General features: G+C 43.8%; 3 long non-coding RNA genes across 6 annotated transcripts; all 3 read right to left on the bottom strand.

Annotated features, from left to right (window-relative positions):
* Window positions 1-1,051: 1,051 nt before the first annotated feature.
* LOC121437249 lies at window positions 1,052-4,285 on the bottom strand. Its single transcript, XR_005972945.1, has 3 exons — window positions 4,246-4,285; window positions 2,918-3,016; window positions 1,052-1,079 (listed from the first exon to the last, which is right to left on the bottom strand). It is a non-coding gene; the product is annotated as an uncharacterized LOC121437249 (long non-coding RNA).
* Window positions 4,286-16,602: 12,317 nt separating this feature from the next.
* On the bottom strand, window positions 16,603-22,328 carry LOC121437246. 4 transcript variants are annotated; one of them, XR_005972941.1, is made up of 5 exons: window positions 22,312-22,328; window positions 20,283-20,438; window positions 19,558-19,644; window positions 19,175-19,299; window positions 16,603-16,668 (listed from the first exon to the last, which is right to left on the bottom strand). It is a non-coding gene; the product is annotated as an uncharacterized LOC121437246 (long non-coding RNA). The 4 variants fall into 4 exon arrangements; XR_005972939.1 differs by having other exon boundaries at window positions 19,562-19,644; XR_005972940.1 differs by having other exon boundaries at window positions 19,175-19,296; window positions 19,562-19,644.
* Window positions 22,329-22,336: 8 nt separating this feature from the next.
* On the bottom strand, window positions 22,337-24,458 carry LOC121437248. The gene is made up of 3 exons (XR_005972944.1): window positions 24,315-24,458; window positions 23,427-23,563; window positions 22,337-22,393 (listed from the first exon to the last, which is right to left on the bottom strand). It is a non-coding gene; the product is annotated as an uncharacterized LOC121437248 (long non-coding RNA).
* Between the last annotated feature and the right edge of the window lie 250 nt (window positions 24,459-24,708).

Raw genomic sequence — 24,708 nt, 5'->3', positions numbered from 1 at the left:
ACTTGTAGAGGACAGAGGACAACTTGCAGGAGTCATTTCTCTGCTTCCACAATGTGGGTCCTGGGGATCCAACTGAAGTCATCAGAAGCAGTACTCGGGCTTCTATTACACTTTAATACGATCTACATATAAGGTGAGTCACACAGTATACCTTTTTGTTCATCATATTTACTTGTAAACTTTCATTGCAATGAGTCATTGAACTTGTTCATGGCCTCTAGTTTCTGGTACACTATCATCATGGGACCCTCAACAAAACTCCTCTAGGATATCCTGCAGTCACCCCAAGTAACAGAGATTCTGCAGGCATTGTTCCCCAGGACCAGTCATTTCCAGCAATCCAGTAGGCCTTAGATGGTGTAGATGTTAGGATGGGCCAAGCCAAGAACCCCAATATGGGCCTGGGTGGTAGCTGAGCTGATCAGCTGCCTGCCTAAGGATAGGGCCGAAGCCAGCTCACCTATGCCCATGGCACCAGGCCCAGTTTTCCAATGCCCATGGTGAGGTGTGGGACTAGCTCTCCTGTGAAAGTCAGGGCCAGCTCTTGACACAATGTCCACCAAAGGGCAGAACCAGCTCACTCTGGCCCTTGGATATCATCATTTATGGCTCTTAAGGCCCCCTGTAGTAACATGGGCCACAAACATCAGCACATACCCTAGCTCTGGTAGGACCATAGACCCAACATGATCCTGGCAGCAACTCGTCCTTGATGTCACCATTTCCCGGGTGGTTTCACAGACCACACAGATCAGGATGGCACCAGCTGCAGCAAAGCCTTTGGACACCAACGTGGCCTCAGGTGGTGGCCCACACTTCAGGCATCCGCATGGCCTTCAATGGTAACAAGAGTCAGGAAGACAAAGACCCTGGCTACTGCTGGGTCACAGATATGGCCCTGGTCAGCAGCTCAGGCATGCACAACACCAGGTTGGCAGCTCGGGTCTCTCAGATCATTGTCACTCCAATGGCAACACAGCGCTCAGATCCCAACAAGGCAAGAGGACACAGCCCAGACTCCAGGCTCCTGTGTGCCCTTTGGTGGCAGCATGGACCATGGATGTTAACATAGACCCAAGCTGCAATAATACCAGAGACCCAGAAATGACCTTTGGTAGCAACCTCGGTCCTGTTGACACCATGACCATGAATGACAAGAAGACCACCCCCTCAGCCTGTTCCTTACCACCTTCTATTCCCCCTCTTTTCACAGCAAATGAACCATCCCCCTACTCTTTCTCTCCTGTTTGTCCACCACACATTTTGCTCATTGTAATGGAAGCCTTGTAGCTCTGGGCAGGCCTCTGGTTGTCTACCAGCCAGACCAGGCTTTGAGGACTCTGGCTGGACTGTGATTGGCTATTACCTTCTGGACCTGGATGCCATAAGGCAGAGTGGAGATGTCTTTCTGCCAGACAATGAGTACAATTAAAAACATATATGTGTAGTGTAAACATTTCAGCTCAAATGTAAAGGGATCCTGGCCGTCCAGATGCAAGGAATACCACAAAGTCAGTATAAGCTTAGCAGCTTACAGATCTGCTTCAGGGAAAGCTTTCCTCAAAGTAACAGCTCTGCTCCATCAGGAAAGTTGTTACAGCTTTGGTCAAATGACAATTAACATATCAAGAAACTGAGAAATATTTTTCCAAGTTATTGTCCTATTTCCCATAGCTACCAGCAGTCAGTATGATAGTTTCATCCCCCACAACCTTGCCAGGTCTTCATATTATTATTTCTGAATATTTTGTGGGGGTGTCAAGAGTCCCCTAGAGTCACCTGTCTCTCTTCCCTAAGTGTTAAGGATGTTGATGCTGTATGTTTCTCTTAGTGGAGCATCTACTCACCCTTCTGGACAACTTTTATTTCAGGAATTGTGTATTTTCTTAGTGACTCTTTTTTAGGCTTTCTGTATTCTGGAAACAATAAGGCTGTGATCTAATACACAATTTCCTACATTCATTTTTTTCCCAGGCAGGGAAAATATCTTTTATATCACAGTTTACATTTTTCACTTTATGGAAGTCCTAACAGTCCAGTTCTTTTCATAAAAGGGGTTTGTTATATCTATGAATTTTGTCTATAATTCTATCAATTGCTTTCTGTTACAAGATTCATGCTTAGGTTGTATTTTGGATTAATTACCTTTTAGATTTGCTTTCACTATTTACTGGGTATCTGCCTATATGTTTGTGTGTGCCGTATGCACATTTGAATGCAGATGCTTGCTGAGACCAGAAAAGACTGTCAGTTCCCCTGGATCTGGAGTTATAGGTATCTGTGGGCCACCATATGGGGACTGTAAGCTGAAGTCAGGTCCTCTGCAATAGCCAAAGGCACTCTTAACCTCGGAGATGTCTCTCTAGTCCTATGTAGATCATTTGTTAATTTTGGTTGACTTTTGTATCCAGTGATAAACAACTTGTCTATATTTATATTTGTCCATGAGGATGTCCACTTGTCCCATAATAAGACAGAAAAACAGGGCATTGAAGGGGATATGAGAGGGGAATACACAGCCCCTCACCCTGTGATCATTTTTTTTTTTTTTGATTTTCGAGACAGGGTTTCTTCATAGCTTTTTAGTTCCTGTTCTGGAACTAGCTCTTGTAGACCAGGCTGGCCTCGAACTCACAGAGATCCGCCAGCCTCTGCCTGCCAAGTGTTGGGATTAAAGGAGTGAGCCAACACTGCCCGGCACTGTGATCATTTTTACATTTTTCTAACTGACATTCAAGAAGCCTCCACCCAAATGATAGAGTCAAAATTACCCACAGATATAATGTAAGTAGTACTAAAGACATCTCAAAGAAAGTTTAAAAATAACAACAAATAAACTAGGGTCCGAAGATAGGGGTCATTCTTTAATATCACTGGATGTCTTCCAGAGGATCCAGGGTTGATACCCAGCACCTACCTGATGATTCACAACTGTCTGTACTCCAGTTCTGAGAGATCTCAAACTCTGGTGTCCTCTGTGAGCAATAGGTATTCACTCAGATGGTGCACAGACTTCCTTGTGAAAAACATTAAAAAATTAATTAATTATGCTTACTTAGGACCAGAATGTTGGCAGAATCACATATTCACCTTACAATTTAATTTACTAAAATTTTTTAAAAAGGGATAAGAACATTTAAAAGCATTTTTATTTTTTACTTTTAATAACCTATTGTATATTTTCTTCAAGTGGAAAAACAGAACCAGTTCAAAGACTCAAAGCATGAAATTTTAAAACAATGTAATAATGTAACAATGTAACTCTGAGAACCATAAAAATCTTCACATTTCTCACTCTCCTGCCCTCCTCACACACCCTAATCTCAAGTCTCTCTAGTCCTCACTCAGGCCTTCATTCCTGAGCCATCCCTATACTATGTGAGCTTCTTCCATAGCATTAATAAGCTCACAAGCTTTGCTTCATTCTGGCTTTTCCTGAAATTCTTTTCTGCATCCTAATCATAGATCCAGCTTTACCAAGGTCAAGGTCATCAAAGGGACAGGGTTATCCTTAGGCAGCTGATCACGATGCTGGGCTGTACCTCCTATAACCACCAACAGTCCCAGAAAAACTCGGTGACCAGCATATGCCTGCTTCACTAAAGTGTCTTTGTGTCTTTGCTAAAGGTGTCCCCTACACATGTGTGACTCTTCTGTCCCCTTCATATTCTTTTCTGTCTTATTGTCATTTCCAATCAGGCACACTGTCTTCATTTCTCTAGGTAAATAAGGAGTCTGGGAGTCAGATATTCATCCTCCAAGTTTGTTGCTTTTCAAGGTTGTCAATGTCAGGTCTCTTGTATGAGAAGAACAACAAGACTGTAGAGAGTACACACAGAAGGTTGACAAGAAGCTGACATGAGCCCTTGTTTCCAGTATGTGAGTCATCAGTGCCACCAGTGTGTGAGTGTGTGTGTGTGTGTGTGTGTGTGTGTGTGTGTGTCTGTATAGGAAGGGTCTGTGAGATGAACAAAGAAGAGGAAGATGTCACTGCACATCTTTGACTTGACTGGATGCAGACAGACTACTCCATCCCTATATTCACTACAGTAGAGTGCATGAGCATTCTCATCTGCCTTCCTCCCCTCTCCATGAGCTTTCTCTCCCCTTACTCTGCCTTCTAGTAGAACAGGGGGAAAACTGTGTACTCTCCATGAAGAACCAGCTCCTGGAAAAGAACCAAGTGTGGTGTGGTCTTGCCAGCCTGTTACCTGAGCAAGAGTGACAAGATCATGTGAGACTCACCAGGTCAGTCATTTCCTTTTCTCTTCCCATCCGTGTGACCACCAGGGGATCTGTGATGCCTTGTAGGAACACATCCTGTTGAGCAGGTAGCAGCAAGAGCAGCACACTGTGGAACAATGGCATTCATAGACTCCCCAGATGACAGAAGTCTGCATGGGTTCCTTTAAATGACCAGGACTGAAATGGACGCCATCCCCATCAGACCATTTCCCCGAAAGGGCCATGCATTACTGCATCACATTTGCAGGGAGTGCTTATTAAAATGGTAGATATCTGGGTCCACGACAGACACTAAATCATGCTTATTAATATGGTAGATATCTGGGTCCACAACAGACACTGAATCAATACCTGTGAAGTGGGGTGTGGCATAGCCACTTCTTTCTGATGGCTGTCCATGTTAAAAAGTATTGCTAGTGGGTTTTACATTCTGTCTTCCAGGATATGGAGTGACAGACTGCTTAATTCCATACAATGTCCTCTTGTTACTCCCATAAATACCAGTGTGTTACATGGCATATCAAATAGATAAATCAATTCCTTCATGTATGTTTATCCAGATATTCACATAGTGGCCTCTTTTGTGAGCACCGGGTTCCTGCACTGAGAAGACTAGCAGAGTTAGAAGGCTAAATTGTCAGTAAGTAGAGGAAAGCAGTAACTGGAGCAACTCCATATGTTATTTGTGCTTTAAAGAACTCAAGGTGGACATAAAATGGCTGTGATGGGGATTGTTGTAGGTGGGGTTTCCCCCAAAGGTCGGTTTCATCAGGTAGCATTTGACTCGAGTCCTGATTGACAAGAAGAAGAAGGGATATACAAGCCTTGTTGGTCGGCTTGTCCACATGGACCTCATTTGGTCTACGAGCAGAGGACAAGCCTAGAGGCTGGCGGACAGTGTAGTCATGTCGGTGTGAGGTGGAAAGGGTAGATGACTCTCATAGTCTTTCAGTTGTATTATGACTATGAAAGGAAGATTTGGAGAGAGTCACAATTTCACTCTTGTTGTTGTTATGCTATTGTGTGTAGAATGAACTGAGTAGAAACTGTTGCGAGAGTGGGTTGGAACAGCCATTATGGTCAACGGGAGCCATGCAGCTGCAGTGTGTAGAGAGTGCAACCTTTGGCCATGGCTGCTGTTGGCAGGGCAGTGACTGTGCATGGGGCTTATGGGGAAGAGGCGGGGCAAAAATTCCTGGGCTTTTCTGGCTCCATGTCCACATAGTGGTGCTGTTTTCTGATATCAGTTGTTTCTTGTGTTTTTGAGACATTCCCTGGATGGTTTGGAAACCCAATGACCCTTATCGTGAAACTTGGTGATTTAATGACACACATCAGTTGATGAAGAAGCTTCTCTCATCTCTCCAGCAAAACTTGCTCACCTTAGTGACACCTGGAAGTGTCATACAATGTTCACCTACCAGAGGAGTAGTAGTAATGGCACTAGTGGTAAAGGTAGTAGTAGTGATAGTGGTGGTGGTATTGGTGGTGGTGGTGATGGTGGTGATGGTGGTGGTGGTAATGGTGGTGGTGGTGGTGGTGATGGTGGTGATGGTGGTGATGGTGGTGGTGGTGGTGATGGTGGTGGTGGTGATGGTGGTGTTAGTGGTGGTGGTGGTGTGAGTGGTGGTAGTGGTGTTAGTGGTGGTGGTGGTGATGGTGGTGGTGGTGGTGGTGGTGGTAATGGTAGTGTTAGTGGTGGTGATGGTGGTGTTAGTGGTGGTGGTGGTGATTTTGGTGGTGGTGATGGTGATGGTGGTGATGTTAGTGGTGGTGGTGGTGTTAGTTGGTGGTGACGGTGGTGATGGTTGTGGTGGTGGTGGTGGTGGTGGTAATGGTGGTGATGGTGTTAGTGGTGGTGGTGGTGTGAGTGGTGGTAGTGGTGTTAGTGGTGATGGTGGTAATGGTGGTGGTGGTGATGGTGGTGGTGATGGTGGTGGTGGTGGTGGTGGTGGTGATGGTGGTGGTGATGGTGGTGGTGGTGGTGTTAGTGGTGGTGGTGATGGTGGTGATGGTGGTGATGGTGGTGATGGTGGTGATGGTGATGGTGTTGGTGGTAGTGGTGGTGTGAGTGGTAGTAGTTTCACCTCTGGGACCTCTGAACTCGCCAACCATGGGATCATGATCAGATTTATAGTACTAGGCAAGTGTTTCCTCCTGTGGAGTGGGCCTTAAATTGAAACATAAAGTTACTTGTTTACCTCTGTGATATTCATACCACTGTTGACCCATGGGTATATCTTGCCATGTTGGCCATTATTGTAGTTCACAGAGGAATAAGAACATTGACAACTTTCCTCCCCTCAATAGCCTGGTAGTATCTTCTGGTAATAGGAAAACTAGGTAATAGGAAGGAAGGTTTCTGGTCAGTGTCAACTTAATTTTTCCATACCCTGTGGCCAAAGTGTGTGATGTCTTAAGCAATAGGAATCAAGAGCAATGACAATGACCTGTATTGTCTTGGGGGATCACTGGAAGAGCCCTGACCAACCGATGGAGGGGGTATTCCACACTTGGCACTGGCCTTTTTAATAATCCATGGCATCCCTTTTGTCAGGTAACTCCAATTAAATTCATATATATTATAAAATAGTAGGTTTGGCTACTACTATCACGTCTGGTCTTTAATTCAGTCTGTAAGAGAAAATATTCCACATCTCCCTGATAAGTCTGACTTGCTGCACTCAAGTGAAGATCTCCATTTTAACACGGACTTCTTAGTCTTTTCCAAATTCATCCTGATGCGATAGGTCACTGTGCACTTTTCTGTTGCATTCCTGGCCCCAAATCTGGAATCAGCCATTTCCCCCAGGCTTCTTTGAGGGGGCAGTGTTTTTAGTGTACTCAATCTGAGCAATGGAGTTGTTGGTGATAAGTAGTTGATTGGAATCAGGGCATGGAATGAGTACTTCAGCATCTTCGAGAGCATAAATGTCAGCCTCTGTCCTGGTTTCTTCCAGGGCACTCTATAGGAGATCATTTTCTTTTCTTGGGGGGGCGCTTAACTAGCCAGTGTTTCAAAGCACAAGCATACATATTTTATCAATTCTCCCACTCACAATAAAGGTGTGCACTCTCTGTTCCCAATGCACCTTTCTGAATTGATGAAAATGCTCTGGGTCTGCACTGCCCAGCCCAGGAAGCACTAGCTGTCTGTGGCTGTTGGCCACTGGAAATCTGAGCAGTGCTGAGGGTGACATTTATAAGTACGGTTAAATTTTGTTTGTTAAAGCTGACTTTATTTATTTTAAATAGGGTTATATAATTTATTAACCTCCATGTGCCACATGTAACTGAGGAAAACATTAGGCAGATAACCCTGGCCTCATTTCTTCACCTTGTGTTGTGTAATCACAATATGTCCTGGAGATCACTCTATAATTATAAACATGGACTTCATGTTGCCTTCTTAAAAATTATTTTGTTTGTTTTGAGATAGAATCTCAGTATATGTCAGGTAAAACTTGAGCTCACTATGTAGGTCAGGATAGCCTCAAAATGACTATTCTCTTGTCTTTACCATCAGCCTGTTGGCATCACAGATGCATACCATCATACCTGGCTAAGCACATGCGTACCTCATCATTTGGGTCATAGATACACCTGAGATCATGCTGTCACTCTATCCTTCCCACAGATGATTTTTATAGTTCTGCTCTTGGAGTTCTACATTGTTGCTCTGTCAGAGTTTTTGTGTCTCATTCCGTGTTCTTTGGGATGAATCCTTAGAAGAAAGACCCCTGGTCCCAGAATGCACGCTTGTGGTTTTCACTAGCATAAGATCCATCCATAGGCTTGGAGAACAGTTGCATTCTCTCCAACAATGGAGAAGAGTGTCTTTTTGCTATCAGACTACCCACGGAGAGAGCTGAGAGGAGGTGACTGCTATGTGAGAAACCTGTGGTGAGCATTTCCTAAAATCAGGGGAGTTACATGCTCAGACTGGACCCTCTGCCTGTCTTTGTCTTTGAAGATGTGCTTCTCCTTCCTCTTTGTCCTGTGGCTCTGGTTCTAGTTCCACAGTGTGGGAAAGGGAAGTCAAGTGCTTAGTGTCACCTCAGTGTCCCCCTTAAACAAATTGCTTTCTAATAGATCATCCATACTTGGTTAAGTATGGAGACATGTTAACTGCACTATCAAATGGAAGAAGAATCAGAAAAAAATCTACTCCGCACCCAGGATAACTTCCAAGACAGACACCACACAAGGTTTATCCTCCCTCCCCTCTGTAAGGGAGATATAGCCAGGAGAAGAGTTGGGGCCTGATAGCGAGCACTATGGGAAGGATGGGCCAAATTTTCCTTGGTTTCCAAGGCAGCATTTGTTTTTCTTTGTGGACCAGGCAGTTTAGGCAGTCTCTTTGAATGGTCTCCATGGTAATCCACTTGAGCAGATCAAGAGGGAAAAAGGAATTGTGTGAGACATGTAGATGTGGGGTTAGAATGATGATGCCTGGCACACCATAAACTACTAATTCACAGAAATAAATTGATGACATGGCTGAAGAAAATGTATGTGTGTGTGTGTTTGTTTGTGTGTGTGTGTGTGTTTGAGTGCGTGTGTACCTTCACTCAATCTTGTAGAATTCACAATACACAAAGAGAATCATGGCATATTGGTACTTATTATTTTGTTACCTATTTTGAGAAGTATTTTTTCTTTCATTAAAAATATTAATTTATTCAGTGAAAACCAGCCTTTAGAAAATAGAGCCAGGCGCGCCATCTGGTGATCAAAATGTGAGTTGCAGGACTTCAAGGCAACTATGGAGTTTCCCTATAGGCAAGGTTGGGGCATCAGAGGGCAGTGTGGGGGGTCCACTCACTCAGAGCACTCAGAGAGATCAGTGTCCTTAGGATCCCGACATCTGGGGATGGTTAGAGAATTATGCAATACATATGAGTGTTAGCGTGTACGTAGCTGCCAAAGAACCCGTAGATTAATATACAGACTGCAACTTTCCATTCCGGAGAGGATTTCTGAGGTTTCTGGGGTCAGGTCATCTGGGATCACTTGGACATGTGTAGCTGTGCTGTGCGACCGTTCTTGTGCATGTTCTCTCGTGTGTACATCATGTCTGACTCTCTCCTTAGTACCTGGGACTGCGGTAGCTGTGGAAGCTTCACATCTGACTGTTGGTCAACACTGCCTAGTTTTTCTACATAGGGAGTACATGGAATTTCTCCTCCAGCAATGTATGGGCTTTTCTTCTGTCACATTTTCCATTTAAATGGGTGTAGCATAGAGACAACTCAGTCATTAAGCTTTCCCTTTTAGAGTATGAAGTCCAGAATTACCCCAAGACATATGTTGGGGCATCAATGTAAACTATGGAACACACATGGAAATTAGAGAAAATAAAGAGCAATTCTACTTTCTTTCTTTTTTTTTTTTCGAGACAGGGTTTCTCCGTAGCTTTGGTGCCTGTCCTGGAACTAGCTCTTGTAGACCAGGCTGGCCTCGAACTCCCAGAGATCTGCCTGCCTCTGCTCCCCAAGTGCTGGGATTAAAGGCGCTGGACACCACCGCCCGGCACAATTCTACTTTTTAACACTAGAAGAATATAGACAACATCTACTAAAATTGTGTGACTTGCATATTTTGGCCAATTGGAAACATACATGCATTCTTTTATGGCAGGGTTGGTACATGCACACGGAAGAACCAAGACTGTGGAATTCTTGGCCCATCTGTTGGCTCACCAGGCAAAGGTGCTTACAGCCCAGCCCAACGAGTTTGAGGCCTGGAAGCTACTTGGTGGAAGAAAAGAGCCAACTCCTGTAAATTGTCCTCTGATCTTGAACACACTACATCCCAGCACAATAAATATATACAATAAATTCTTGTTAAAGCTATGAATTTTTCTACTGCTTAAGGAAGCAGTCCCTCTTCTCCCGCTGTCCACACTGCTCAGGGCAGAGGTGACCATGTTCCCAGTTTCCCTAGAGCCTTTCCTTCGGGAACCCTGACCCTGAGGCGGTGTTTCACAATGTTCCTTCCATCCCTGCTCTTGCAGGGTGAGGTAAGTGTCCAGGTGGCCGCAGAAATGGGAAGAGTCTGGTCCTCCCAGTTGCTGAGATGAGCAGCCTCTCTTGCCACACAACCTCCACAAGAGGAAGGATCAGACCAGATTAAGAAAAAGCAGGGGGAAAACGAGGCAGGAGCCTTCAGTATTCCTTCTATACCAGGTGACAGGCGGGCTTGGAGTCCAGCCCTCTGAAGAATGTCAGAAAGCTCTGGAATTCATGGACTTCCCTGAGCTATGTGGTAGCAGGCCACACTATGTTTACAGTGGAAAATCCCCGCCAGTCCTGTGGGAGCGTAATAGAGACACTGAGTTTGTATGTGCAGGGGCTCTGGATTGGGGTGTGTGATAGGAAACAGTCCTGCTGTTCCCACATGGATCAGGAGATGTCTCCTGGACTCAATTTTTAACAGATTATTTTATCACCATGAAATGGCATCTTTTAAAGTTTTTTAAATGCTTTTTTGTTGTTGTTAATGAACAGAAACAAAACTTTTCCTCAAAATATAACAGGACAGGGAAAAACTTTTCCCAATTTTCATTGGTTATCTTTGCCTTTAGATTTACTTTAATCCTGGGGAGGAGGGCTATGTATGTGAATGTCAGTGTCCAGCAGTGTTGGATCCTGGAGGCTGGATTTGCACATGGTTTGAGCTTCCTGTCATTCGTGCTGGGATTTGAACTCAGGTCCTCTGGGGAAGCAAGTATCGCTCCTAACCAATGAACCATCTATGGCCTCAGCTCCCCAAGGGTTAAGGTTAGGGTTAGGGTTAGGTCCTTCTATGTACCATATAGTATGTGAAGGATTGCAATTCTGTAAAAATCCCTCGGCTCATTTGAGAGATAATCACTGGAAATGTAATTTTTCAAAAGCTTTCCTATTATGTCCAGAAGATGCCACGAACCAGAGTGTACTGATTTTTCTGTTACCCTGAATGCATGGATCCTTGAATTCCCATCAGCCGCCCCAGTTCTCATGGCTATAGACCAACTGTCTAGACAGCTTGTGATCCTGCCATTCTGACATGAATCATCAGATGTTACCTGCCTCCACTGGAGGGTGGGATTGAGACGGGGTGTCTCTGTAGTTTTGGAGCCCTCCTGGAACTAGCTCTTGTAGACCAGGCTGGCCTTGAGCTCACAGAGATCCACCTGCCTCTACCTCCCGAGTGTTGGGATTAAAGGTGTGCGCCACCACCGCCTGGCCACCTGCCTCCAATTTTAACAGATTATTTTTCTCGCCATGGACCATCTATCTCTCCAGCTCCCCAACGGTGGCGTACATAGTTAACTTACTTCAGTGCATTAGGAATTTATTATGGTGGTAGGTATCCTGTCTGCATGCGCCACCATCTCACTCTATAGCTGCTTCTTACAAAAGGAAATTCCCCTGTGGATATTTGTGCCCACTCACAAGAAATGACTAAAGGACACTTCCTTTTACCACTGGGCCTGCTTCTTCAAGCATCTTGACAATTCAAATCTCTGAGTTTCCCATTTTAGTAAGTTGCACGATGTTTTCATTTGCCCCAAGTCAGCTAAGCACCCGAAGAGAACACCTGTCTGTGCATGTCTGAGAAATTGATGAGTTCCACAAAACTCTAGCTATGTGCACATCTGATATCCTGGTATAATGACTCAGACTGTATCTTAGAAGCAACTGCAGAATTGGAAGGGAAACCTTACTGGCCAAGTTGTGTTCATGTTACCCCTATAAGAGCACAAGTTGGGAGAAGGTCACCTTATGCTAAAAAAGAGAGAAATTTCCCACATCCTCTTTGCAGAAAATTGGGGAAGCATCAATGTGGGATAAAAGGGAAGCTTTACAGCATAGACCATCCCAGGGATATGCGCCTGGCAAACACAGAGCTCAAATCTCTTGGAGTCTGGAGGTGGTGTGGAGGTTTGAATAAGAATGGTCCCCATAGGCTCATGTATCTGAATGCTTCGTCTCCAGGGAGGGGCACTCTTTGAGAAGGCTTAGATGATGTGGTGTCCTTGTTGGAGTAGATGTGCCATCATTGAAGGAAGTGTGCCACTGGGGGTGGGCTTTGAATTTCAAAATCCCATGTCAGGCCCAGTGTCAGCCTCTCTCTCCCTGTGGATCAGGTAATAGAACTCTCAGCTACTTCTCCAACACCATGTCTGCCTGTGTGCCACCATGCTCCCTGCCGTGATGGTAACAGACCAACCTCAGAAACTATAAGCAAGGCACGTGATTGCTTTCTTTGATAAGAGTGGCCTTGCTCATGGTGTCTCTTCACAGCAATAGAACAGTGACCAAGACAGATGTTGTTTCATAAATTCCTGTGTGCTCAAGGTCTTTACAGTTTTAGTATATGCAGGTTTGTCCATGAAGAGGGCCAAAAGGGGACTACTGTCTTCTGAAGAGCACATTATTTTAGACAAGTAACTGGAATGGCCTCCTGCTTGCCCCAAAATGTCCCACAGTAGTCTCTTGTATTAATGACTGACATCTTGGAACAGATTCTAGTCAATGCACTTATGAGTATTCAACCAGCCCCAATTCTCCCTCTGTAGCTGCTAATGGGGCAGAGGAAATCCCTTACATGACAGTGGTAGTTTGAATGAGGATGGTCCCCGTAAGCTCCTATGGTTAATGTTTCAATGGTGAATAATTTAAGAAAGATTAGGATGTGTGGCCCTATTGGACGAGGCGTGTCAATGGGTGAGTTCTGATGTCTCAAAAGCCCTCTGCCTCCTGCCTGTGATCAGGATGTAAACTCTCAGTTTCTGCTACAGTGCCCTGCCAGGCTGCCTGCTGCCATGCTGCCCACAGTGATGGTACTGGACTAACCCTCTGACACTGAAAGTAAGCTCCCCATTTAATGCTTTGTTCTGTAAATTCTCTTCAGCACAGCGCCTCTTCCCAGCAACAGAACAGTAGCTCAGACAATGTCCTGTGGCTGTCAATGGACTTGGGCTTCCTGCCTCTTTTCTTCTGTGTTATCTCTTCTTGTAGGGCACAGGGGATAATTTCTCTTTCAATATCAAATTAGTGGCTCCAAAATGATGGTGAGGTAAAGGAAATACTTTGGAGATCTTCCTGCAATAGAGAAGGGGCCCCAATCTTGTTCTACATCGTAAGGGTGAATACATATTACATCTGAGCCATATGCAGAGCATATTCATTGAAAAGTACATGGCAAACACACCACAAACACCATGGAAGCGTACTTGGCAACCACACCACAAACACCAGGTTGCTCTTGGAAGTCCCCAGCAGGCATGGTGCAACACAATGGCAGTGACTGACCAGGATACAACTTGCCTGGGAGGCAGCGATCTGGGGACTGTACCACAGCCTCCTGGAGAGGGGATATAAAATCTAGGAAATCCATTTATCCCAGTGTCAGGGGATTCAAGGTGCCCACCACATTCATATTCTCTACAGAGCACCACTCTGTATCCCGTGTGCACTGCCCACTTTACACTTAGGGAGGATGAAGTGAGTTGTGGAGCACTACAGTTGCTGCAATCCATAAATGGAACTGCTCTATATGTGTGCCAGCTTTCCAAACACACTAAAAACGCATTGCTATTCCATAAAACTTCAGCCCTTTTAAAGAAAATAAATGTAGGCATGTAGTTTGAATGCCACCTCCTGGCCATAATGGGGACTACATCAGTGAGAGTCTTGGGCCCAGTGGCATCTATATTTGGGTGGGAGGGAACATTGGCTGTGACCTGGACTTGAAGGGACCTTAGATAAGATAAGGCAGTGTTTTTTCACTTCATTATACTTTCCTGGCACATAAAACTGGACATCTTAGGTATATCAAATGTAAACCCGAGATTGGAGACCAATCCCAGTCTAAGGCTAAGATAAAGCAGCCTCATTAGATAGAGATGGTGGAGTTCTGTGTGTAAACACACACACACACACACACACACACACACAGAGGCATGCACACAGCATCAGAATAGATTACATTCGTCTTTACTACTCCAGAAACTCAACAAAATGACTACTTCTCCTGAAGTATGGAAGGTGTATAATCCTTTATCCAAAGCGTGATTGTGGGTTCGAGCATGCCTGTGAGTGCGTGAGCAATTGTGTGTGTGTGTGTTTGTGTGTGTGCGCGCGCGTGAGGTCAGGGGACAGAAGACAGCCTCCGGTGCTGTAACTCAGGCGCCATCCCCCTGATGTTTTTCTTAGACAAGGTTTCCAACTGGCCTGGAACACGCAAGGCAGGATGGGTTAGCTCGTCAGCACACTCCAGGGATGGGCTCGCCTCCACCTTCACACATAAGCATGTCCCGCCACACCTGCTACTTTTCCTCCTGTAGTTTATCTTCATTTTCTGGATGATGCTCTCTGGGAATGACACTCAAGGCCTCATGCCCACAAGGCCAGCACTTTACTGATTTAGCTGTCTCCCCAGCCCTACTTTTACCACCCAAGCACAAGTATTTTCTCAGATTACACTTTAAAGTACTTTCCTTCCTGGATATGAAATTTCAAACACCACAGGAAAGCACATGTACTACCATAAGGAAATCTGTGTTTGTTGCTGGGCTTATTCCTACCCCTAAGGCACAGGGCTGTCTGCAGGGAAATCTCCTGAGAGTGAGCTATCTGAGTAGAGTCCCAGCCGCCATTTTCTGTGCGCCTTGCTGTATGTGGTGGTGAGGAAGTCACTTCCCCATTTAGGGGATGGTAATCTTTAATGTGTCTGCCAGGGACACACAGGGCTCTGCCTAACATCCAGTGAAAAGAGGATGGTTTCCCATGACAGAACTAAGCTGAAACTTTCCCACAGTGAATGGAATGATAATAGTCCTGATATCTACTTTGTGTGTTTAGTGCAGAGTCTCAGAGCAGCCCAGCCCAGCCTGGGACTCTTCCCCTTCCTCCCTCAGACTTCAGAGTGCTGCTGGTCTTCCCAGCTTACCACACTGCCCCAGCTCAAGTATTCATTTTAATGTAAACACATTCTTAATGCTACTGTTTTCTTCTCGGCCCAGTAACATTTTCATTCCATTTCTACATGTATATGGTTGAATTCCCACGAAATAAGTAATTTTATCATTGATTTCCCTGCAAAAAATTATTTTATAATGATCCACATCTCTTGAAAAACCATGTACTCTAAGATTGTTTTCCTAAGAAATTTCACATTTTCTGAGATATTATTGGTTTTTGTTTGGTTTTCATTTTGAGGCAGGGCCTCTCTATGCTATTCAGGCTGTTCTGAAACTTCTTTGCAGTAATGATCCTGTAACCCCAGTGTTCAAATAGCTGGAAGTGCACGCATTTGCCACATAATGCGAATGAAAACTGTTCTCATTATTGCCTGGCATTTGAGCAGTTTTCTTTAATGTTTCACAGCAATTATTTTAATTTGTAAATGATTTTAAGGCAAAGAATGTGCATAACTTAATAATAATTATGTTGTGTATATTTGTGTGTGTATTTACACATTAATGCACGTGCCTACAAAGGTCAGGAGAGGTCATACCTTCCTGGAGCTGAGGTACGGTCCATCACGGATTTTGGAAATGGATGCTGGAAACAGACCTTGCATCCTCAGCAAGAATAGAATGCACTCTTAACCACTGAACATCTCTCCAGCAAGACTGTAGACTGTTAAAGTCCATTAGCCATTATAATGTTCATATTTTAAATTCCACTGTGTTTTCCCCTTGGTTCAATGACCTGGAGCTGATTCTTCTTTTTTCTTGTTTAGATTTATTTTTACTTTTAATTATGTCTGTCTGTCTGTCTGTCTGTCGTATGCACATGATGGGCAGAGGCATTGACTCCTGATGGAGCTGGAGTTAAAGGCAGTTGTGAGCTATCTGCCATGGGTGCTGGGACCCATACTCTCATAAACAGTAATGACTCTCACATCTCTTTCCTCCTGCCTCTACGTCTTGAGTGCTGGTATTACAGGTGAGGGTGAACATGCCCAGAGGGTCAAAGAACACAGAGCAATTTCCATTCTAGGCAATCATTCTGCCTCGAGAGCTATGTCGCCAGTCCCCATACTGTGGCTTTTTAAATTCACCAGTGATTTCTTTTCATGGTATAGCATTCTCATTGAACAGCTACCAGAAAAATCAAGAATATAGCTGGGAATGTTCTGCACTGCCAGGGGAGCCATACCAGTGTCTAGGGACCACTTTTAAAAATCCCCACATGTGCTCCCACCACAGTTTTGAAGAGCTTCGGACAGGGCCACAGATGCTGGGCAGATCTAAGTGCTGCAGCATCCTCGAGTCCAGCCTCTGGCAAGGACATCCTGTTCCCGAGAGCAAGTCTCCTGAGAGCAAACCTACCTTACATGCCCAGCTTCCTCAAAGGTCAGCAACAAGGGACTGGAGGCTGCTGTTGTATTCTCTGTGGTTGTGTGTGCAGAACAATGACCCAGACCCTGCAGAAGAATCACAAAACAGGAAAAAGGTTGGTCAAAGAATCAGACACATCCTTAAGCTCAGTGCTGAAGACATAAAAAAAGAAAATTTGGAAATATAGCATAGTGTGTGGATATAGAAATGACGGAGAAAGAAGAACAGGATTTCCCTTGCACGGAGATGTGAGTGTGGGTGTCGTGATGTGGGGCTGTGCCTCCCTAGGAGTATGGGGACAATGATGAAGGGATCCCAGACATATCTGAGAAGCCGGATTCTGTGTTTGGATATCTGTACAGCAGTGGTTCTCAGCCTTCCTAATGCTGTGACATGACTCTTAATACAGTCCCTCATGTGTGTTGATCCCAACCAGAAAATCATTTCTGTTGCTACTTCATCGCTGTAAAGTTGTTACAGGTAAGAATCACAATGGAAATAGTTTGGGGGATAGACGTTTGGGGGGGGGATAGATAGTTTGGGGGATAGAGGTCACAAGTCACAGGCTGAGAACCACTGTTCTAGAGTCAGAGAGATGTGGAACCTTCCTAGGCCCAGCAACTTTGCTTCCCTGAGCCTGGATGTGCTGGACCCATTTTCCAAACACAGGCTGGGCATATCTGTGAGGACGAAACAGAGTGAGCTGTGATCTCTGAGCTGTGCTTACCACTCTGAATTGAGAGCATTAGAATGCTCACTCATTGATTTTATGGGCCTTTAGTTACAACATCTGCTCTAAATGCCAGTCAGAAGTTCCTGCATATGTGACAGACTAATGTTGATGTATGCAATTGGAATTACAGGCTGGCCTTGCACTCAGACATCATACTGCTCTGTCTCGTGAGTCCTGGGATTAAATGTGTGTGCCACGCCCACCTGTCAAAAATACGCATTTCTAAAGGCAGTAGTCTCCTGGAGAAAGAATAGGGACAAGCAGGAGCTGCAGCACCTAGAGACTGATTTCACTTTGACTCTGCCTAAAGCCTACTCGCTTCATCCGTAAAACTGCCAAGAGCAGTACATGCTGTAGAACAACCACTTTCAAAAATACTTTAAACGTTAGGTTTGCTTTTCGTTAGACAAATGTTAGATTCTTATTCTTTTGGAAATTCTTCTACAGTTAGTTTTACTTAGAAAAGTTTACATCTGAAAATTATTCATCAGCTGACACGTTGTTAAATTACTAAGTTTTACAACAACTAGTTTGGGTATTCAAATTACCCTGTGTCAAATACACGTGGAACAACTGATGTCAGTAAACGGAAGCACTGTGTCTCCAAGTGGTCAGACAAATCCAGAGATGTTAGAGCAACGTCTCCACAAGGAAAATGCACAGCGCATACAGGTGCTATCTGCCTTCTCCCAGACAAGGCTGCACAGGGCAGCTCTCACGCTGATCACTGCAGCAAGGCTTCATCCCTCTTTCAATCCACTTCCATCCCTCCCCTGTCTTCTGAACCATCTCCACTGTCTCCACACACTCCCTCATCCCGCCCTCCCCAGGCCTTTCTCTGTGCAGTGCCAAGTCACCTTCCACCAAAAGGAATCAAATCATGTCAATTCCATAACTCACCTTCCACACTGATCATATAATCCAAATGTCATAGTCAGCTGAAAACGACACACATCTTCCTTTCTACCCTATCCCCAAGCAGTGTCCACATTGTCTTCAAGGCTCTGGCCACTGGCCTTGTCCCCTGCTCTTAGATCCACTGTTCTCCATGGGGGCAAGCACGCCCATAACATGGCTTATGCATGGCCTTGCTTCTTTTTGTCATTCAGGACTCAGATCACATGCTAACTTCTGAAAACTTTAGGGGGTAACATCACGTACCACAATCTCCATCACAACTATTTCCTGTCCCCTTTATGATCTTTAAAGCGCCAATAATACATGGAATTGCTCTGATTACTGATTTCTTCTGCTTACTGACAGTTTGCCTATCTAACACAAAATACAGGAACCCGTGCTAGTCTTCACAGTGCAGGAACAAGGTGCTCACAAAAGAGGCCAGTATGTGAATATCTGGATAAATATATATGAAGGAATTGATGCGTATTTGACATGCCATGTAACACACTGGTATTTACGGGAGTAGCAAGAGAACACGGTATGGAATTAAGCAGTCTGTGACTCCATATCCTAGAAGACAGAATAACAAACACAGTAGCAATACTTTTTAACATGGACAGCCATCAGAAAGAAGTGGCTATGCCACACCACACTTCACAGGGTTTGATTCGGTGTCTAGTGTGGACCCAGATTTCTACCATTTTAATAAGCACTCCCTGCAAATGTGATGCAGAAATGCATGACCCATTCAGGAAATGGTCTGATGGGGATGGCTTCCATTTCAGTCCTGGACATTTAAAGGGACCCCTACAGGGTTCAGTCATCTGGGGAGTCTATGAATACCATTGATCCACAGTGTGCTGCTATTGCTGCTACCTGCTCAACAGGATGTGTTCCTACAAGGCATCACAGATCCCCTGGTGGTCACACGGATGGGAAGAGAAAAGGAAATGACTCACCTGGTGAGTCCCACATGATCTTGTCACTCTTGCTCAGGTAACAGGCTGACAAGACCACACCACACTTGGTTCTTCTCCAGGAGCTGGTTTTGCATGGAGAGTTCACTGTTTTCTCCCCTGTTCTACTAGAAGGCAGAGTAAGGGGAGAGAAATCTCATGGGGAGGGGAAGAAGGCAGATGAGAACGCTCATGCACTCTACTGTAGTGAATATAGGGATGGAGTAGTCTGTCTGCATCCAGTCAAGTCAACGATGTGCAGTGACATCTTCCTCTTCTTTGTTCATCTCACAGACCCTTCCTATACACACCCATGTACACATCACACACACACACACACACACACTCACACACACACACTCACACTGGTGGCACTGATGACTCACATACTGGAAACAAGGGCTCATGTCAGCTTCTTGTCAACCTTCTGCGTGTTCTCTCTGCCTTCCTGTTGTTCTTATCATAGAAGAGACCTGATATTGACAGAAAGAGGAGACAAAGTGTCACTGACAGCTAGCATTTGGTGATCACTGTCTTCTGGGGGTGGTCAGATAATCCAGAATTCTAGACAGATAACAAGTGAAGAGCAGGTCCACTTGAATGTGTGTCCTTGCACGGGCATGTTATGGGATAATTTAAGCATCACAGTATATAATGATGACAAAGTGGTACTCCTTTAAAAAATGGGTGTTTCTGAGTGGACACAAATGCATGAGTAAATCCATTAATAAACAAAAGATAAAAGGGAAACTTTACTCAAAGACAAGCAATGCTTGTATACTAGTAACTGCACAGGGAAGTAGGTATCAGAGCAACACTTAGCAGGCGTCATGGTAATAATCCATATGGCAAGACCCATCCATAAAACACCCCCTCTGTAAACAGTCTACAGCAGACACTGCTAAAATCTGCATGACTGGATGGGAAAACAAGAGGGAAAACACACGAGTACTAACCTTGACCCTTTTGTGTTGGCAAAAATATTATTAGATATTTTGAAAAAAGTTACCTTATTATTCTACATAATACAAATCTTTCTGGAGTTACACATACATACCTAACTCTTCACATGTATCCCCTTCTTTCTCTCCACTGTGATCTCAACACCTACCTGATGGAGCTGGCTGGGAGGTGAAGGAGTATCTCTATGATTCCAAAGATTCCATTTGGGCAAACATTAGACCTGTGGCTGCCTTAGAAAATTTCCCCCAAACTGGGTGTTGGACATTTGTTTCTTTTCTCATAATTAACTTGCAACTTCAAAATACTGAAATTGAAACATAAGCAAATATATGTTTTCAAAGACATTTTCATCATAAAGAAAGAAACCTGACATTTCAACCTAAAAGAGAGCTTTTGTTAAAATCTACCCACAGACATTTGACCACAGTGAAATGTGTGGAAGCTGTAATTTAAAATCCCTGTCACTGGAGATAGCATCAGGAAATATGAAATAATTAGAAAAACTCTGCCCGCTTCTCTGTTGTGCCTAGACACTGAATGGGACAAATCATTGCTGAGAGTAATGATGTATAGATTCGTCGACTGTGGTGATATTTTGTTTGTCCTATGACAATAAAGCTTGCCTGAGAATCAGTGTGTGCAGATAGCCACTAGTTAGCCAGAGAGGACAGGCAGTGTTGGAACTCACCTTTCCCAACACTCAGGAGGTACAGGCAAATGGATCTCTGCGAGTTCAAGGCCACCCTGGGATACACTAGATTGATCCAGTCTAAAACAGAGAGAGAGTCAGGCACTGGTGGCTCACACTTTTCTTCCCAGGGTTTGTTGAAGAGAGGAATATAAGGTGGGAGGAGATAGGAGATCCAGGCATTCAGTCTGAGGTCTTGTAGAGACAGGATGCTCCATTTGGTCTGAGGATTTCATAGAGGAAAGAACTGGAAGCTGGCTGCTTTGCTGTTCTGATCTTATAGATTCAACCTCGTAATATCTGACTCCAGATTTTATTATTAAGACCAATTAGAATTCACTCTGCAATCACCTTCATGCAATGGAAGATACAGGTGTCTGTTCTCCTCAAAAAGACCTATAGATCCAGTGCAATACCAACAGAAATCTAACAGACTTTTCATAAACTAATGGGCTTATCCTGAAACTCATAGTGAATATGAAAAACCAGAGCATGAAAACACCTTCAAAAGGAAAAATCTTGGAGGATGAACACATGACTTCCAGACTCCTTATAAACCTAGAGAAATGAAGACAGCGTGCCTGAGTGGTAATGACAATAAGACAGAAAAGAATATGAAGGGGACAGAAGAGTCACACACGTGTGACACACCTTTAGCAAAGACACAAAGACACTTCAATGAAGCAGGAATATGCTGGTCACCGAGGTTTTTTGGGACTCCCTGTAGTGGTAGGGAGGAGCAGCCCAGCATCGTGACCTTCAGCCTGAGGATCACCCTGTCCTTTGATGACCTTGACCCTGGTAAACTGGGTCTAGGCTGCAGAAAAAACTTTCAGAAAAAGCCAGGATGAAGCAAAGGTTGTGAGCTTATTAATCCTGTGGATAGAAGCTCACACAGAATAAGGATGGCTCATGCATGACGGCCTGAGTGAGGACTAGAGAGAGACACTTGAGATTAGGTGTCAGTACAAAGGGTGTGTGAGGAGGGCAGAAGAGTGAGAAATGTGAAGATTTTTATGGCTCTCAGAGTTACATTGTTTTAAAATTACATGTAAGAATACTTTGAGTCTTTAAATAGGTTCTGTTTTCCCATTAGGAAAAATATACAATATGTTATTAAAAGGTCAAAAATAAAAAAATAATCTTTTGAAATGTTCTTATCGCTTTTAAAATTTCTTTTAGTAAATTAAATTTAAGGTTAATATGTGATTTTACAAGTATTCTTGTCCTAAGTAAGCACAATTAATTAATTTATTTATATTTGTTGAATATTTTTCCATAGGGAAGTTTGTGCACCACATGAGTGAGTACCTACTGCTCACAGAGGGAACCAGAGTTTGAGATGTCTTGGAACTGGAGTTACAAACAGTGTCAACCATTGGGTAGGTGCTGGGTATCAACTCTGGATCCTCTGGAAGACATTCAGAAATATAAAAGAATGAACCCTATCTTCAGACCCCAGTTTGTTTGTTTTTATTTTTAAACTTACTTTGAGATGTTTTTAGGGATAGTTGCATCATATCTGCAGGTAATTTTGGCTCTATCAGTTGGGCTGAGGCTTCTTGAATGTCCTAAAAATGTAAAAATGATCACAGGATGAGGGGCTGTGTGTTCCCTCTCATATCCCCTTCAATGCCCTGTCTTCTGTCTTATTTTGGGACAAGCAGACATCCCCATGCACAAATATAAATATAGACAAGTTGTTTATCTCAGGATACAAAAGTCAACCCAAAACAAACAAAGGATCTACACAGGACTAGAGACATCTCCGAGGTTAAGAGTGCCTTTGGCTATTGCAGATGACCTGACTTCAGTTTCCAGCACCCATATGGTGGCCGACAGATGCCTATAACTGCAGAGCCAGGGGAACTGACAGTCTTTTCTAGTCTCTGTGGACATCGGCACTCAAATGCGCATATCGTACACACAGACATACAGGCAGACACTCAGTACATAGTGAAAAGAAATCTAAAAGATAATTGATCAAGAATACAACCTAGAGCCTGGAGAGATGGCTCAGTGGTCAAGAGCTCTTCCAAAGGTCCTGAGTTCAATTCCCGGCAACCACATGGTGGCTCACAACCATTTGTAAAGAGGTCTGGTGCCCTCTTCTGGCCTGCAGACATGCACACAGAATATTGTATACATAATAAATAAATAAATATTTTTTTGAAAAGAATACAACCTAAACATGAATCGTGTAGGAGAAAACGAATGAATTACAGACTAACTTCTTAGATATAACAAACCTCCTTTCATTAAATGAACAACTGGATTGTTAAGAACTCCATAAAGTGAGAAAATGTCCACTCTTCCAAATATATGTTAGTAACATATTTTTCCTGCCTGGGAAAATGAATGTGGGAACTTGTTTATCAGGTGACAGTCTTACTGTTTCCAGATTTCCCAAACCTCAAAAAGAGCCAGTAAGAAAATAGACATTTCAGAAAATAAAAGTTGGCCAGAAGGGTGAGTAGATGCTCCACTAAGAGAAACATACAGCCACAACATGCTTAACACTTAGGGAAGAGAGACAGGTGACTCTGAGGGGACTCTTGACACACCCATAAAATACTCAGAAATAAAGACTTGTCATACAAAGACCTGGCAGGTTGTGGAGGATGAAACTCTCATACCCACTGCTGGTGGCCATGGAAAACAGGACAGAGACTTGGAAAAGTATTTCCCAATTTCTTGATATGTTAATTGTCATCTGACCATCACATTCCCAAATATATAACCTGGAGGAAGAGGACATATTTTCTTTTAATGACTTATTTATTTCAGTTCACACCAGCTTTATATAAAAGACACTGAAATTGAAAACAACCTAAACAACAGGCTACAGGTAAATGACTCATTTCCCAAGACTGTCATGGCAGCTCCCAACTGTAACTCCAGTGCCAAGGGATCCAGTACCCTCTCTTTGCATCCATGGGCACCAGGCATGCATGTGCTCTTCATACCTATATGTAGGCAAACATATATACATATAAAATAAAAATAAATTATAAAATTTTCTGTGTAGCTATACATTGCTACACCATTTAATATTAAGAATGAACAATTATCATAGGCAACAAAATAGATAAATTTAAACATATATTCAAGATGAATGAAGGCCAGATGTCTCTAAACTCTGGTTCTATTCTAATACATTCCAGCATATATATTAATTTGTCTATAATATCAGATTGTTTTTTTTTTGAGACAGGGTTTCTCTGTGGTTTTGGAGCCTGTCCTGGAACCAGCTCTGTAGACCAGGCTGGTCTCGAACTCACAGAGATCCGCCTGCCTCTGCCTCCCGAGTGCTGGTATAATATCAGATTGTTGTAATTTCCTGCAGACAGGGTAGGGCAGTGGTTGGGAGTGAAAACCTAACTAACATAGAAATGAAACTTTATGGATTGGTAAATAATGAAACTTTTACCTACCTGAGTATAAGAAGATGTCTATTGTCATTATGGGGAAAAGTAGAAAAATAGTAATTACGTTTAATATTTGATGACTTGGACTGCAGAGATGGCCCCATGGTTAAGAGGACTTGCTGCTCTTACAGAAGACCCAGACTGGGTTCTCAGCACTCACTTGCTGGCCCACAATGGACTGCATATCTGTTTCTAGGGGAGCAACACCCGTTTCTGTCCAAAGCAGCACACCCTAATCCTGAAACCAGAGCAAAAGAAACATACACTGACCCTGAGACTAGAATCAGTTCACTGGCCCTGAAACCAGAGTCCAACGTTTAAAAAAGGCCAGTGAAATAAACACATTTGCCCCTGAAACCAAAGCTACAGAAACACACTCTTCCACTTACCAATTCGGCAAAACAAACTAACCAATATCTCAGCATTAAACCAACCAATCCCTGAGCAGGAAAACCAGC

Source organism: Microtus oregoni, unplaced genomic scaffold (genome assembly GCF_018167655.1).
Source record: "Microtus oregoni isolate MIOR12 unplaced genomic scaffold, Mior012 000050F_ref0000143, whole genome shotgun sequence".
Lineage (NCBI taxonomy): Eukaryota > Metazoa > Chordata > Mammalia > Rodentia > Cricetidae > Microtus > Microtus oregoni.
Note: the sequence above shows the minus strand (reverse complement) of the source record. Positions and strands in the feature narration are given on the sequence as shown.